General features: G+C 46.9%; 1 pseudogene; it reads left to right on the top strand.

Annotated features, from left to right (window-relative positions):
* The first annotated feature begins 5,657 nt into the window (after positions 1–5,657).
* Positions 5,658–11,807, top strand: LOC131518226 (interferon regulatory factor 3-like; annotated as a pseudogene).
* Positions 11,808–12,256: the final 449 nt, after the last annotated feature.

Below are 12,256 nucleotides of genomic sequence, written 5' to 3'. Positions count from 1 at the left end.
ATAAACCATTTAAATAATTTGACAGATAGTATTAAGTGTGGTGAAGAACACAAAGCAAGGTGAAATGAAGGGAAGCTACTTTCGAGCAGGTGGGCAGCAAACGCACCCAAACATCAAGACAAGACAGCCATGTGGAGACCTCGAGGAAGAGGGTCCAAGGCAGAGGCGAGGGCAAAGGCCTAAAGCAGGGACAAGCATGGCCTCACTGAGCAACTGAAGGAAGACCAGTGTGACCAGAATAAAGTGCTCAAAGGTGGAGTGGCCAGACAGGAGATAAGGTGGGAGACAATAAGCAGGGCCAATTCTCAAGGGCCTGGTATGGATTTGGAATTTTACTTATAGAGCAATGAGAAGGCCTTGATGATTTTAAGAAAAATTCTGATAGGCTCTAATTTACATTTTAAAAAAGTTTTTTTTAATGTTTATTCTTTTAGAGAGATAAACAGTGTGTGAACAGGGAAGGGGCAGAGAGAGACAGATAGACAGACAGACAGAATCTGAAGCAGACTCCAGGCTCTGAGCTGTCAGCACAGAGCCCGATGCAGGGCTTGAACTCACGAACTGCGAGGTCATGACCTGAGTCGAAGTCGGATGCTCAACCGATTGAACCACCCAGGTGCCCCTCTGATTTACATTTTTAAAGTCTAACTCTAGTCAACTGGATTGTTCAACACACAAGACTGTGAGAATTTATCTTTTTTTTTAATAAACTTTTTATTTGGGAATAATTTTAGATTCATACAAAAGTTACAAAAAATAATACAGACTTCTTATATTCTTCACCCAGTTTCTATTAATATCTTACATAACCATGGTACATCCAGCACAACAAAGACATTAGCACTGGTAGATTGCCATGAACTAAACTACAAACTTTGTTAGGATTTTACCAGTTTTTCCACTAGTGCTCTTTTTCTGTTCCAGGATCTGACTGAGGAGAACACACTAGATTTAAACCCATCGTCTTTTAAAAAGCCTTTCTATATTTGAGAAAGTACCTCAAGCGAGTGAAAGCTAGGATCAACTCTTCTGGTTTGTCATGAGAAGTCCTGATAGATCAGGGGGAAGAGTGGACTCAGGAAGGCTACTTCTGGAGTCACCTAGACAAGTCAACTAGTCTGCTTCAGTTATCCAGGCAGGAGATGTGGGAACCTCCTCAAAAGAACAGGGTGGGAGTCAATTCAATCAATACAGGCACATCTATTACCATCACCTCATAAAATAAAGGTAATTTTAATACTCACAGATTAGGAAGAACACAGTCTCAGAATAGGCTGTATTTTTACACAACATAAATTTAGCTTTACAGAAAAATTAAAACAAATGCCTTAAATCTTCTCATTTTTGTCCGAGATGAAAGTTTATTTGTAGTTTTATCTATCCAGCCCCACAGAGTCTGGCGGCAGCTGCCACAAAACAAAGCAAAACAAAACAAAAAAAACCTGTGGATTTATAAAACTATAATCACGTAATCCACAAACATTTGCAGAACACCTTGTATATTTCAGGCACTGAGTGAGCCTCTCAAGATAGATGTGTTTCTTGCCCTAGTCGAGCCTATAGCCAATGTGGACATTAGATGAGTACTGGTTTTAGAAGCATGATATGGACCAAGAAAAACCAAGTAACTAATTGCAAAACCTGTTCAGAGATTTATTACTAACCTGATGGAGCTGGTGATTAAAGGCAACTAGACATTGATTTGGCCATAAAATGAGTGCAACAATTGGGAGTGCCTGGCAGGAGATCGTATCTGGGATGGGAAGGGTGGCCACTCCTCTTCTTGGGAAAAACCCTCCTGTGAGAGGTGAGGTTTCCAGCATAAATCATCAGAGGAAAGTTGAGTGTGGGGGCAACTTCAGTTGTGTCCACACCTAAACAAGCAGCTGTCATTCTTTCGTGCAGCATCTCTTCCCTATTCTTCCCCAATCATTTCAGTAAGTCTAAATGTAGATTCAAAGGTAAGGTAATCCCCTGGTTGGATATCTCAGACCAGCAGACAAAAATCTTGATTCTAGTCAAGAAGATTTAAAAAATAATAACAAATGTTATTGAGCTCCCACAATAAGCAGAACAGATCAAGATGAAGAGCTACTCAGCTGGATCCTCCCCAGCAGCAGAAGTAAAGAACAACAACAATGGGGTCACGAGACTAGTTATGCTCACAGCCATCCGTGAGGGAGTGCTCGAGGCCAAGCCAGGCCATGGACCAAATGGACTCCTTGCTTCCTTCCCCTAACGCTGTAATCCAAACAGCACTGGTGACTTTTTAAACAGTGGTTTGGAGACTTCTTATATTAGGACCTTCTGAGGTGCACAGTAAGAATGAAAAACTATGGGACCCTTTCTCAGGCCTCTTGAATCAGAATTTCCAGAATCTGCATTTTAGATAGGCTCCCTAAGTGCTACTGATGTACCTGAAACCTAGAGAACTGTCCTAAGGGTCTATTAGCTATCTTGGGATGGCCACTACAAGACAGAAGGGGAAGGAAGATGCAGATGACTGGGAGAAGGTCTTGCAGGTGATGACGGGTGGAGGCAGGAGCAGGGGCATTTCCCACTACCATTCCTGTGCCCTGCTTTCTGTCATTTCTTGGTAATCTCAAATGGTCTATGGCTATTCTGTAAACCTCTATAGTCATTGTTATTGCTTGGCTTGACCTTTTCAAGGTTATTGTCCACATTGGTTCTCTAGAACCCTTTGGGCTGAAAACTTCAAAAGCCAGGTATTAGGCTCAACACCGTCCAACATTTACATAGAAGTTTCCAGAACAACCCCAAGCCAGTGAGTCCCAGTGGTTAAGACAGTCTCCAGAATCTAGACACTTAGAGGGCTTTGTGTCTTTGGATGGCTGCTCATGCCTCAGTTTCCTCCTCTGTACAGGGGGTTTACTATCAAGACCCACCTCAACAGGGTGTTGTGAGCAGCACATGAGATAATCTGTTCAAAGCTCTCAGAGTGTGCCTGGAACAGAGCTCATGAGTGATGTTAGTTCAAACATACAACGAGTCAAAAATACCACCCCCAGCCCCCCCACCCCCCCCCCCGCCATGAGGAAGTGCCCACAGCACACTCAGCTGACACAACAGTCACCGTGGAGGGGTGGGCAAAAAAAACAGGACAAGCTTATTCATGGAGAAGTGATCGTGCTGAGCAGAGAGCTCAGAGCTGTGCTTGGCTGTATGAGAGCGAGGGGGCAGAGGATATGGGGGGCTGCTCAGAACCCCTGTTTGTGCTGGGGTGGAAATCATGTATGATGGTAAAGGAAAAGGAGGGAAGTGATAAATTCACTGCGCGTGCACCTGTCATCCTGGATGAGCAATAGAGATCATAAGAATTCTCAAGACCAGGCTGCATCATTAGATGAAGAATAAAAAGGCTTATTATTAGGGGAAATTGATGCTTTGTGAAACTAGAACTTTTAGAACAAAGAGATTCAGATTGACATTTCTGTGAAGCTGGGAAAGTGTGTTTTCAGTCATGATCAGTTACAGGCCTTGGGATCTTTCGTTTTATTGTTCTCTTGTCCCATTTTCTCCCCCAGGCCCTAGGCTGAACTCCGGGGTGGGGGACTGTCTGAAAAAGCCCTTGAAGGGATGTACTGGGGAGGGGGAGGCCTTCTTGTCAAGGAAACACAATCTACATTGTGAAGGGCTTTATTTCAACTGCTTAGAAAATACTTCAGAGACAACCGTACACTTTTTTTAATGTTTATTTTTGAGAGAGAAAGAGAGAGAGAGGGCAAGGTAGAGAGAGGGGGAGACAGAGGATCCAAAGCAGGCTGGAACTCACAAACCGTGAGATCATAACCTGAGCCAAAGTCAGAAGCTGAACTGAGTCACCCAGGTGCCCCAAAACCTTACACTTCTTGAAGGAGTTAGTTCAAGGGGGTGAAGAAGGACATGGATGCAACTATCAGACCAGGATTTGAATATAATTCAAATTAAGGTGACTGATTATGTTACCTTGGGGAAATCACTTAACCCCTTGAACCTCTGTTTCCTCATCTGTTAAATCGGGTGGAGATTATAACCGATCTTACAGAGTTGTTGTAGAAAATGAGACAAAGTATGCATGAGGAGGCACCAGAGCAAGCCCTCAATCACATCCTCATTGATGTCATTGTTATCACCATTTCTAAGAGGTTATGCGAGCAACAACGGAAACCAACAAAAAATTAAGATGTGCCCTGGCTTAAAATCATAAAAGCCTTCAGAAAACACTGGAAGTCCCTAGAATCCACATCTCTTTTTTAAGTTACAAAACGGTATTGTGCTAAGACAGACACATTCTCCACAGATTTTGCCCATTGCCCCCACCCCATCCCGTCACCAGCAACCAATTCCCAAATCTCCCTTCTTCCCCAAAGTTGATCCCCAAGGCACCAATGGCTCAGGAAAGAAAGCAACTCATATTGTTCTTTCTCAGGTATTCCTGCTTTTTAGACCCAAGTAGGGGTGTTTCCATGTTCAAGTCTGTATCCACAGTTTTGAGGATATTTGATGAGGTGTGAAGAGGTGTGAGAATGAGAGCAAGTGTGCAGAATATAGTCAAGGACTGTGATCCAAAAAAAGAAACCACATCTTCCAAGCACTCATTCACTTACCAAGTCATTTTGTGAACCCTGATGGCAACCTTGCTGTGTTGCAGGCCCTGGGCTAACAGCCTACAAGTTCCCAGCCTGGAAGGTAGACTGTCATACATGGCCATAGCAGAAGGCGGGGGGGGGGGGGGAGGGGAACCTGTCACGTCCTCAGGTTTGGCCCAGTGACACATTCTGGTAAGACTATTAGGCTCATGTCCTGTGAACCAGCCTTAGGAGTAGGTAGTGAATACCCAAGAATATCCCAAAATATGTCTACATCCCGCATTTGGTTCCATGCCCGAACTCCCTCATTAGTCTTCATTTCAGAATAAAAGATCATGCCCTCATTGAAGGCCAGTAGCCCTAGAAGACATCATCAGCCACACCAAAACCACTTTCCTTAACTGCCTTATCAGAACGTGACCATTTACAAAACATTGTTACATTGATTATCTGTTGGCAGGACAGGCAGTTTTGTCCCATTTTACAAATGAGGACGTTAAAGAATTAGCCTGTGGCCTCACATTTCAAAGATAACAGAGCTAGGACTTGAACCCAGGTCTTCTGACTCAAATCTATTATTCCTCAAAGCCATCCAGGACCATCATTACTTCCTATCAACTAAGGAAAAGTTACTCTTTCCTCTCAAAAGTAGATACTTCATGCTTCTAGTGGAGAAAATCAACTTGAAATAGGGTTAACATCCCACTCTGCATCCTTCAAAGAGGTCCGTGAGGGGATAAGGGCTCTCACATCCTCCAATACTCACAGCTCAGACTGCCCTGCCCTGTGGGCACAAGGAGAGAGCAGGGTGTCAGGGAACAGCTAGTAATAATGACTGGTTCCTGGGTGCTCACCATGTGCCCAGCACTCTGCAGCATGCTTCAGCCACATCACCCAAACGTCCCTCACCTCACCTATGCACACCCGTATAATTGCAGTCCCTCCCGCCCCCATTATGGATTTCTCCCCATCTAGAGGGAGAACCCCGAACAACCCCCTCATATTCATTCCTACATACTACCCACCTACGGGTTTCTATAGGAATTACCTTGTTGTCCCATGAACGCCATGGCTGCTATGAACACCCGGCTGTGCCACCAAGGATTCAGCCTCCTGGGACTGCTAAGAGACTTGGGTTCCCTTAGGTTCTCAATGCACCCCTTTCCCCAGCTCTGCATTCTGTCTGCTTGGCCTTGGAGCCGCTGAGTATCCCACATCACCAGGTGAGAAGAGATCCTTCAGCTCATGGCTCTAACCCTTCTTCACAGGGACTGAGAAGAAGTTCTCAGGGTCAGGCAGGGTTGGGATCCTCACAGAACCTGCCACCGTCCGTGTCCCCATGTCTTTCCCCAGGCCTCATGCGAAGGGTTTTCTCCCTTCTCCTGTGGCCCAAAGCTATATAAACAAATGAAGAAAAGTTGAGAGTCTAGGTAGGCCCCACAAACCAAATGAATACTACTGGATAACTCTGTAAAAGTGACAGCTCAGGGACGGCATGCAGGAGTCGGTGCCCAAAGTCTTAAAAATCCCCCCACAGTAACAATAGCTGTCACTCCTGAGTCCTCACATTCTTATCTAATTGTCCCTCCCAAGAACTCTTTGAAATGAGTGCTGTTACTGTCCTCAATTCAGATAAGAAAATGGAGTTCAGAAGGTCACTTGCTGAGATCACACTCCAAGCCACAAAATGAGGAGATGGGCCCCATCTATCAGCCCCTAGGACCTAGAATGTTAACCCTAATGCAACACTGAGCCCCACGCCTGGCCATTTTTGAAGGTTTGGGGATCCAGGCAGCATTTCTTGCAACTCTGAGGGCTCTGAGAAGCAATGACAAAGGAGAGTTTAAGTATTGGGTGGGTGGGAGGGAGGGAGGAGGAGAAGCTGTTAATTTTAGATCTGTAACTCAGACTGCTCATTAAGTGGCAGGGGTGTCACCATGCCCCTAATCTTTGCCATCCACCTTCTAAAATAAAAGAGTCGGGGCCTATGATTTCCTCAGTGGGAAGATCCTTCCTTCACAGACTTAAAAACCCTGAGGATAATGAGACTTTTTATACAAGACCAAAGGAGACTCGGGCGTGTGGAAGTCTCCTGTCATTTTCCCCAGTTCCCCCGAAACATGTCCTCAACACCTGGTAGAAAGCAATAGGAGAATATTCCAGGAATTTGTCTTTTGAGCCCAGGCATGCCTCAAGGGGACCAGACTGATAAAACTGCCAATGGGACCTGGCCAGTCTGGGCCCTTCATTCCTGTGTCTGAGTCACATGGATACCTTAGAAGAAATGACTTGTAAATTCTAACCCCCTAAACACACTAAATTAAACAATTATTTCACATAGTCAAAATAAAGACCCTAAACTTAGAATTATAGCCATGTTGTGGTGTCTATAGTATCACCCCTGCCCCAAAAGACAATGGGTGACAGTCGCTCACAACCATCTGGGTTCAATGTGTGCCAGGCACTGTTCTCCAAGTGTGGCCTGGGACTACTGCATCAGCACTGCCTGGGAATTGGTTAGAAATGCAAATTTTCAGGCCCCACCCCAGACTTACTGAATCAGAACCCCTGAGGAGGGAGTCTAGCAATCTGTTTTAACAAGCTTTAAATGAATGATTCTGGTGCCTTCTAAAGTCTGAGAACCCTGCCTTACTTTACGGAATCCTCACAATGACTGTAGAAAGGTAAAGAAACATCGAGCATTACTGTTCCTATTTTATAGGGAAGGAATCTACATCTCACCGCACTTTGGGTAAAACACTAGCCCCAGATGAGCCCCACTTCATTCTCTCTGCCCCCCCCACAATCTCTATCTGTGCTTCATGGGATTCTCCCCCTCTCTCTCTCTTTCTGCCCCTCACTCACTTGTGCCCTCTCTCTCTCTCAAAGAAGAAAAGAAGACGAAGAAGGAAGAGAAGGAGGAGGAATCTTAAGTCACAAAAGTATGGAGTCACCTATCCAAAGTGAGTAGTAACGAGGACTGGAAGGCAGGTCCCTCCGAGTACCCTAAATGTGTCTCCCTACCTGTGAAAAGGAAGCGTGACAGAGAGTAAAGGAGACAAATGGCTAGTCCCCTGGAAACCAATTAAAGGCAGCTTCAGTCCAGGGTTGCAAAAGAAATTAACATCTATGGAACATCAGTTATGTGCCAGTCGCTACACATACATATCTCATTTCACTTAATTCTCACAAAAGTCCATGCCATGTAAGCATGCTGCAATCAGATCAGGGAGGGAGAGCAACCGTGCCAGGCTCTCACAGCTTAAGCAAGTTGCAGAGAATCTGAATCCTGCTTAGTCTGCCTCTAAAATCGTCACAGCCTCCCTGGAACACACTCACACATTCAGCAGATACACATGTCCTCATGGCCAAAAGACCAGAAAACCAAGGATGAATGCATATGCAGCAGCAAATGAGATCACCCTGCTCCAGGGGTGAAAAACCACCTTGACAGCAATTGTGTGGCTTTCATAGCATCATCAGTCACCCCAGTCTGCTCCTCCCTTCCCTCCCTCCTCTCAAAAACCACAGACTTTTCCCTTTCACCTTGAGAGACAGGGAAGTCAAGTTCTCACCAAAGTGAACATGTTTATGCTCTTCCTATTAATTGAGTATTCACCTACCTTTCCAGGGAAGCAAGGCCCTTAGTGGGTAAGGACGCCAGGAATGACATGAAATACCAGTTGGAACGCTAGCAATATTCAGTGAGGATTATCATAATGTTATGGATGCCTTTAACCAGCTCCCCATAGAGAATACATACACACCCTCGAAACTGGCTTGGAATCTACCAACAACCTTCTAAGCCGATGGCTTAATTAACTTGTGGGCTGTGTATGCCATGTCATGAAATGTCTCTAAAATCCAAGAGCACAGGAAGGTGTAAAACTTAGAAGCTACAATTTCTCAGCCATCTAGTTTGCAGAGCTTTTTTTTTTTTTTTTTAAGTTTATTCTTAAGTAATCTCTACATCCAACATGGAGCTCAACTCATGACCCGGAGATCAAGAATCAAATGCTCTCCCAACTGCACCAGTCAGGTGCCCCAGAGGTGTGTTTGTTTGTTTATTTGTTTGTTTGTTTTAAAAACAAGTTACTTCTCTGTCTTGCTTAAATACACAGTAGTTTCCCCTTTGGTTCATAAAATTGAGGAAACATAAAGTGAAAACTCTGGGCGAAAATATGTGGTGACATAAATATATAAAACAGTTTCCAAATCTCCCTAGCCTAAAATCTGTCTTTGGCTCTGGGCTGCTTTTAGGATAGAGCCCAGTCACCCCAGACTACTTCGTAAGCACTTGTGATCAGATGGCGAGCCACCCTGCAGTCCTGAAGCCTGCCCTGCCCCAGACTGCGTGCTCTGGCTATACAGAACACAGGCTGTTCCCAGGAGATCCCAAGTCCTCTCCTGCCCTCACGCCTTCACACCTGTGGGTCTCTCCACCTGGAATCCCCACCTCCTCTTCTTTACCAGGCTGACTCCAACTCCGGCTCATCCCCCAAAATTCAGCCCAGGTGCCACCTTTTTAGGGATTTCCAGTGGGGTCTCTTCACAACACGGTGTGCTGGCCCTGACAACACTACTTTTCACCCTATTTTGTGATCATCTATTTACTTTGGTAACACCTTCAACGACGCAAGCTCCATGAAGGTATCTGTGGCCCAAAGCCAAACAGGTGCATGGTAAACACCCAAAGCATCTTTGTGGAATGAACGAGTGAATGAGTAAATTAATGAATGATGATCCCTTATTCATTTTCCCACAAGCTCAGGATACATCTTGGAAATGAGAGATGTGATTGTCCTCTCAGTATATCCTTAAGATGCTACTTTCACCCCCAGAAACTCATATAGTCCAACATAATCAAAGTATCTCAAGGCCACAGAAACCCTAGTCCAAAATATTATCTAGATAAGCTCATTATCATTATCTAGATGTATCTAGATGAGCCCAGGGGTATCCACCAAATCAAGATTCTTTCTTTTTCTTTTTTTTAAAAAAATTTTAAATGTTTATTTTTGAGAGCCAGAAAGACAGCTAGAATGGGTAAGTGGGGGGGCAGAAAGAGAGGGGGACACAGAATCCCAATCTGGCTCCAGGCTCTGAAATGTCAGCATGGGACCCAATGTGGGGCTCGAACTCACTAACCGTGAGATCATGACCTGAACCAAAATCAGACGCTTAACGGACTGAGCCACCCAGACGCCCCCCCCCCTTTTTTTTTTTCTTTTCCAAATGTTTATTTTTGAGAGAGAATGCAGGCAGGGGAAGGGGCACAAGAGAGGGCGACAGAAGATCCAAAGCAGGCTGTGCGCTGACAGCAGCAAGCAGATGCGGGGCTGGAACTCACCAACCGGGCGATCCTAACCCCAGCTGAACTCCAACGCTCAACCCACCGAGCCATCCAGGTCGCCCCCCACCCCCAATTCAAGACTTTTGAGGTCGGTAACACAACCAAAGCTAGGTCAAATTCCTGGAACTGCTTTAATCTGGAAACTCCCTTTGGTTCAGACCTTGTTAGTATAGGCCAGTGTAAATGTGCTCTCAGCATTCGTATTTTTTTAATTATACACGTGTAGATTATTATACAAGCGATCGATAGACAAGCCCCACCGCCCTAGAGCTCTGCTGCGGGTAAGGGGGTGCACACCCACGACTCGGAGAGGTGCCGGGAGTCCAGAGACCTGGGTGGGCCAGCCCCCCCCCCCCACCCCTACCCCCACCCCCACCCTACGTGGGTAAGGCCGAGGATCCTACCTGGCTGAGGCACGGCCGGGTAGGGGGGAGGGGCGCTGGCGGGCCCGGGCCTCAGGAGCATCCACATCCCCACCTCCTGGGCGCCCCGCTGGCTGCAGGACCCTGGGCTGGCGGACTTCGCCTCTTCCAGGCCCCGACCCAGACGACACACGCAGAGCCTGCACGCTGACCCTTCGCCCCGGAAAAGGAGTTTCCGGTCCACCCTCCCCCGGAAGAGAGCACAGTCTTCAGCCGAGGACCTAGTGAGGACCCCCACGACCTGTGGGCCAGTTCTTCAAGTTTGTCACCTCAGGAGTTGGGGACTTTCCTGAACCAGATACCTCTCCAGACAAGGGCAGAGCAGTACCTGTGCTACCCCACAGAACATTGTGGAAGAGTTGCTGAGTGACGTGGTCTTGGCCCCATTCCCAGATGCGGGGCCTTCGGGCCTACCTGTGGCCCCTGAGCACCACCCTCAGTTCTTGCTGAGCCCCAACTTGGGCATCTCTGCTGTTTGCTCAAACTCGGAACCCACTGAAAACCCACTGAGGAGGCTGTTGGAGCCCGAGGAAGGTGAGTGCCAGGAGGGGCCGGGGCCGGGGCGATGGGCCCTCTAAACTTCAAAGTCTCCCCCTTCGTGTCGCTGCTGCAGCTGCTCAGAGTGAAAGTTCCACCTTTCACCGCCTTCTCCCCTGGCCCCCATGTCTTCCACCGACTGTCTTCTGCCCTAGGAGCCCTTGGTTGGTGGGGTCAGAAGCAGGGGATAGGACATGGCCTGGACAGCTAATAAGACTGCCAGACCTGGGGTGCCCTTGATGGGGCCATGACCTGCCAGGTGAGGCTTGTGCTGGGCTCCCTGAGGGCAGGGTGAGTGGGGAGGAGAAGCTGGTTCTGTGGAGGGCAAGCCAGCAGCTCTGGCCACAGAGGCTGAGGCATTGCCAGCCAGATCAGCTGGGCTGTGAGCAAGAAGCTCCTTCCTGGTAGTGGTCACAGGCCAATGGTGAGGTCACTAGGAACAAGTAAGGAAGCATGTTTGACCACGGCCCTTTCCTGGCAGATCCGATTGTCTTCATCCAAGGAAGTGGACACTCCCCAAGTTATACGCTCTGTTTCTTCACAGGGAAGTCATGGCCCCAGGACCAGGTGTGGATCAAGAGGCTTGTGATGCTCACGGTTGTTCCCACGTGACTCAGGGCCCTGTTAGACGTGGACCTAATAGGGGGTGCCTCCTTACTGGAGAACACTGTGGACCCCATATTTCCAACAGCCACCCACTCTCCCTCTCCTCCACTGATACAAGGCCTGCCTTCAGGACCTGGTGGAGGAATGAATTTCTAGGTCACTGGGGAGGCCTGAGCCCTCACTCTTCATTGTATACATCCTTTGCCTCTCCCCTGGACCAGTAAACTGGTTCTTGCCATGGTTAAACAAAGAAACCCAAACACCCTCAAATATAAAGCAATGTACGGATGGTATAGTGAAAGACCCCACTCTGTAATGGCCCAAAACATGGTTCCCCAGAGAGGGCCATTGGTAAGAGTATTTTAGAGGTTGATGGGCAGTGAGCCTGCAAGACACATCTAGTTTGCAGATGACCACTTAGAATATATGTTTTTTAATATTTCTAATCGTTGCCACAAAATAAAAATCAGGAGGTTCATGTAACTGAAATAGTTTCGTGGAGCTTTCAAGGTGGAAGAGAGGTAAATAGACTATCACAAAGTAGCATGAACAGGACCATGATTTATAGATTTTCTGGGAGAATCCAAGTTCTGTCAACCCGTTAGCAAAGAATAGCTGAGGCTGAGTGGTGTCAGTTGGTTTCACATAGAGTGTGCTCTCAAGGTTGTCACAGTCCCCACCTGACCCGTTTATAAAACCAGTCTGGCCCCCTTATGCATCTGAGTTTGCAATCATCAATGTCTCTCCTT

This window comes from Neofelis nebulosa, chromosome 1 (genome assembly GCF_028018385.1).
Source record: "Neofelis nebulosa isolate mNeoNeb1 chromosome 1, mNeoNeb1.pri, whole genome shotgun sequence".
In the NCBI taxonomy this organism is placed as follows: Eukaryota; Metazoa; Chordata; class Mammalia; order Carnivora; family Felidae; genus Neofelis; species Neofelis nebulosa.
This window is presented reverse-complemented; position numbering and strand designations above follow the sequence as displayed.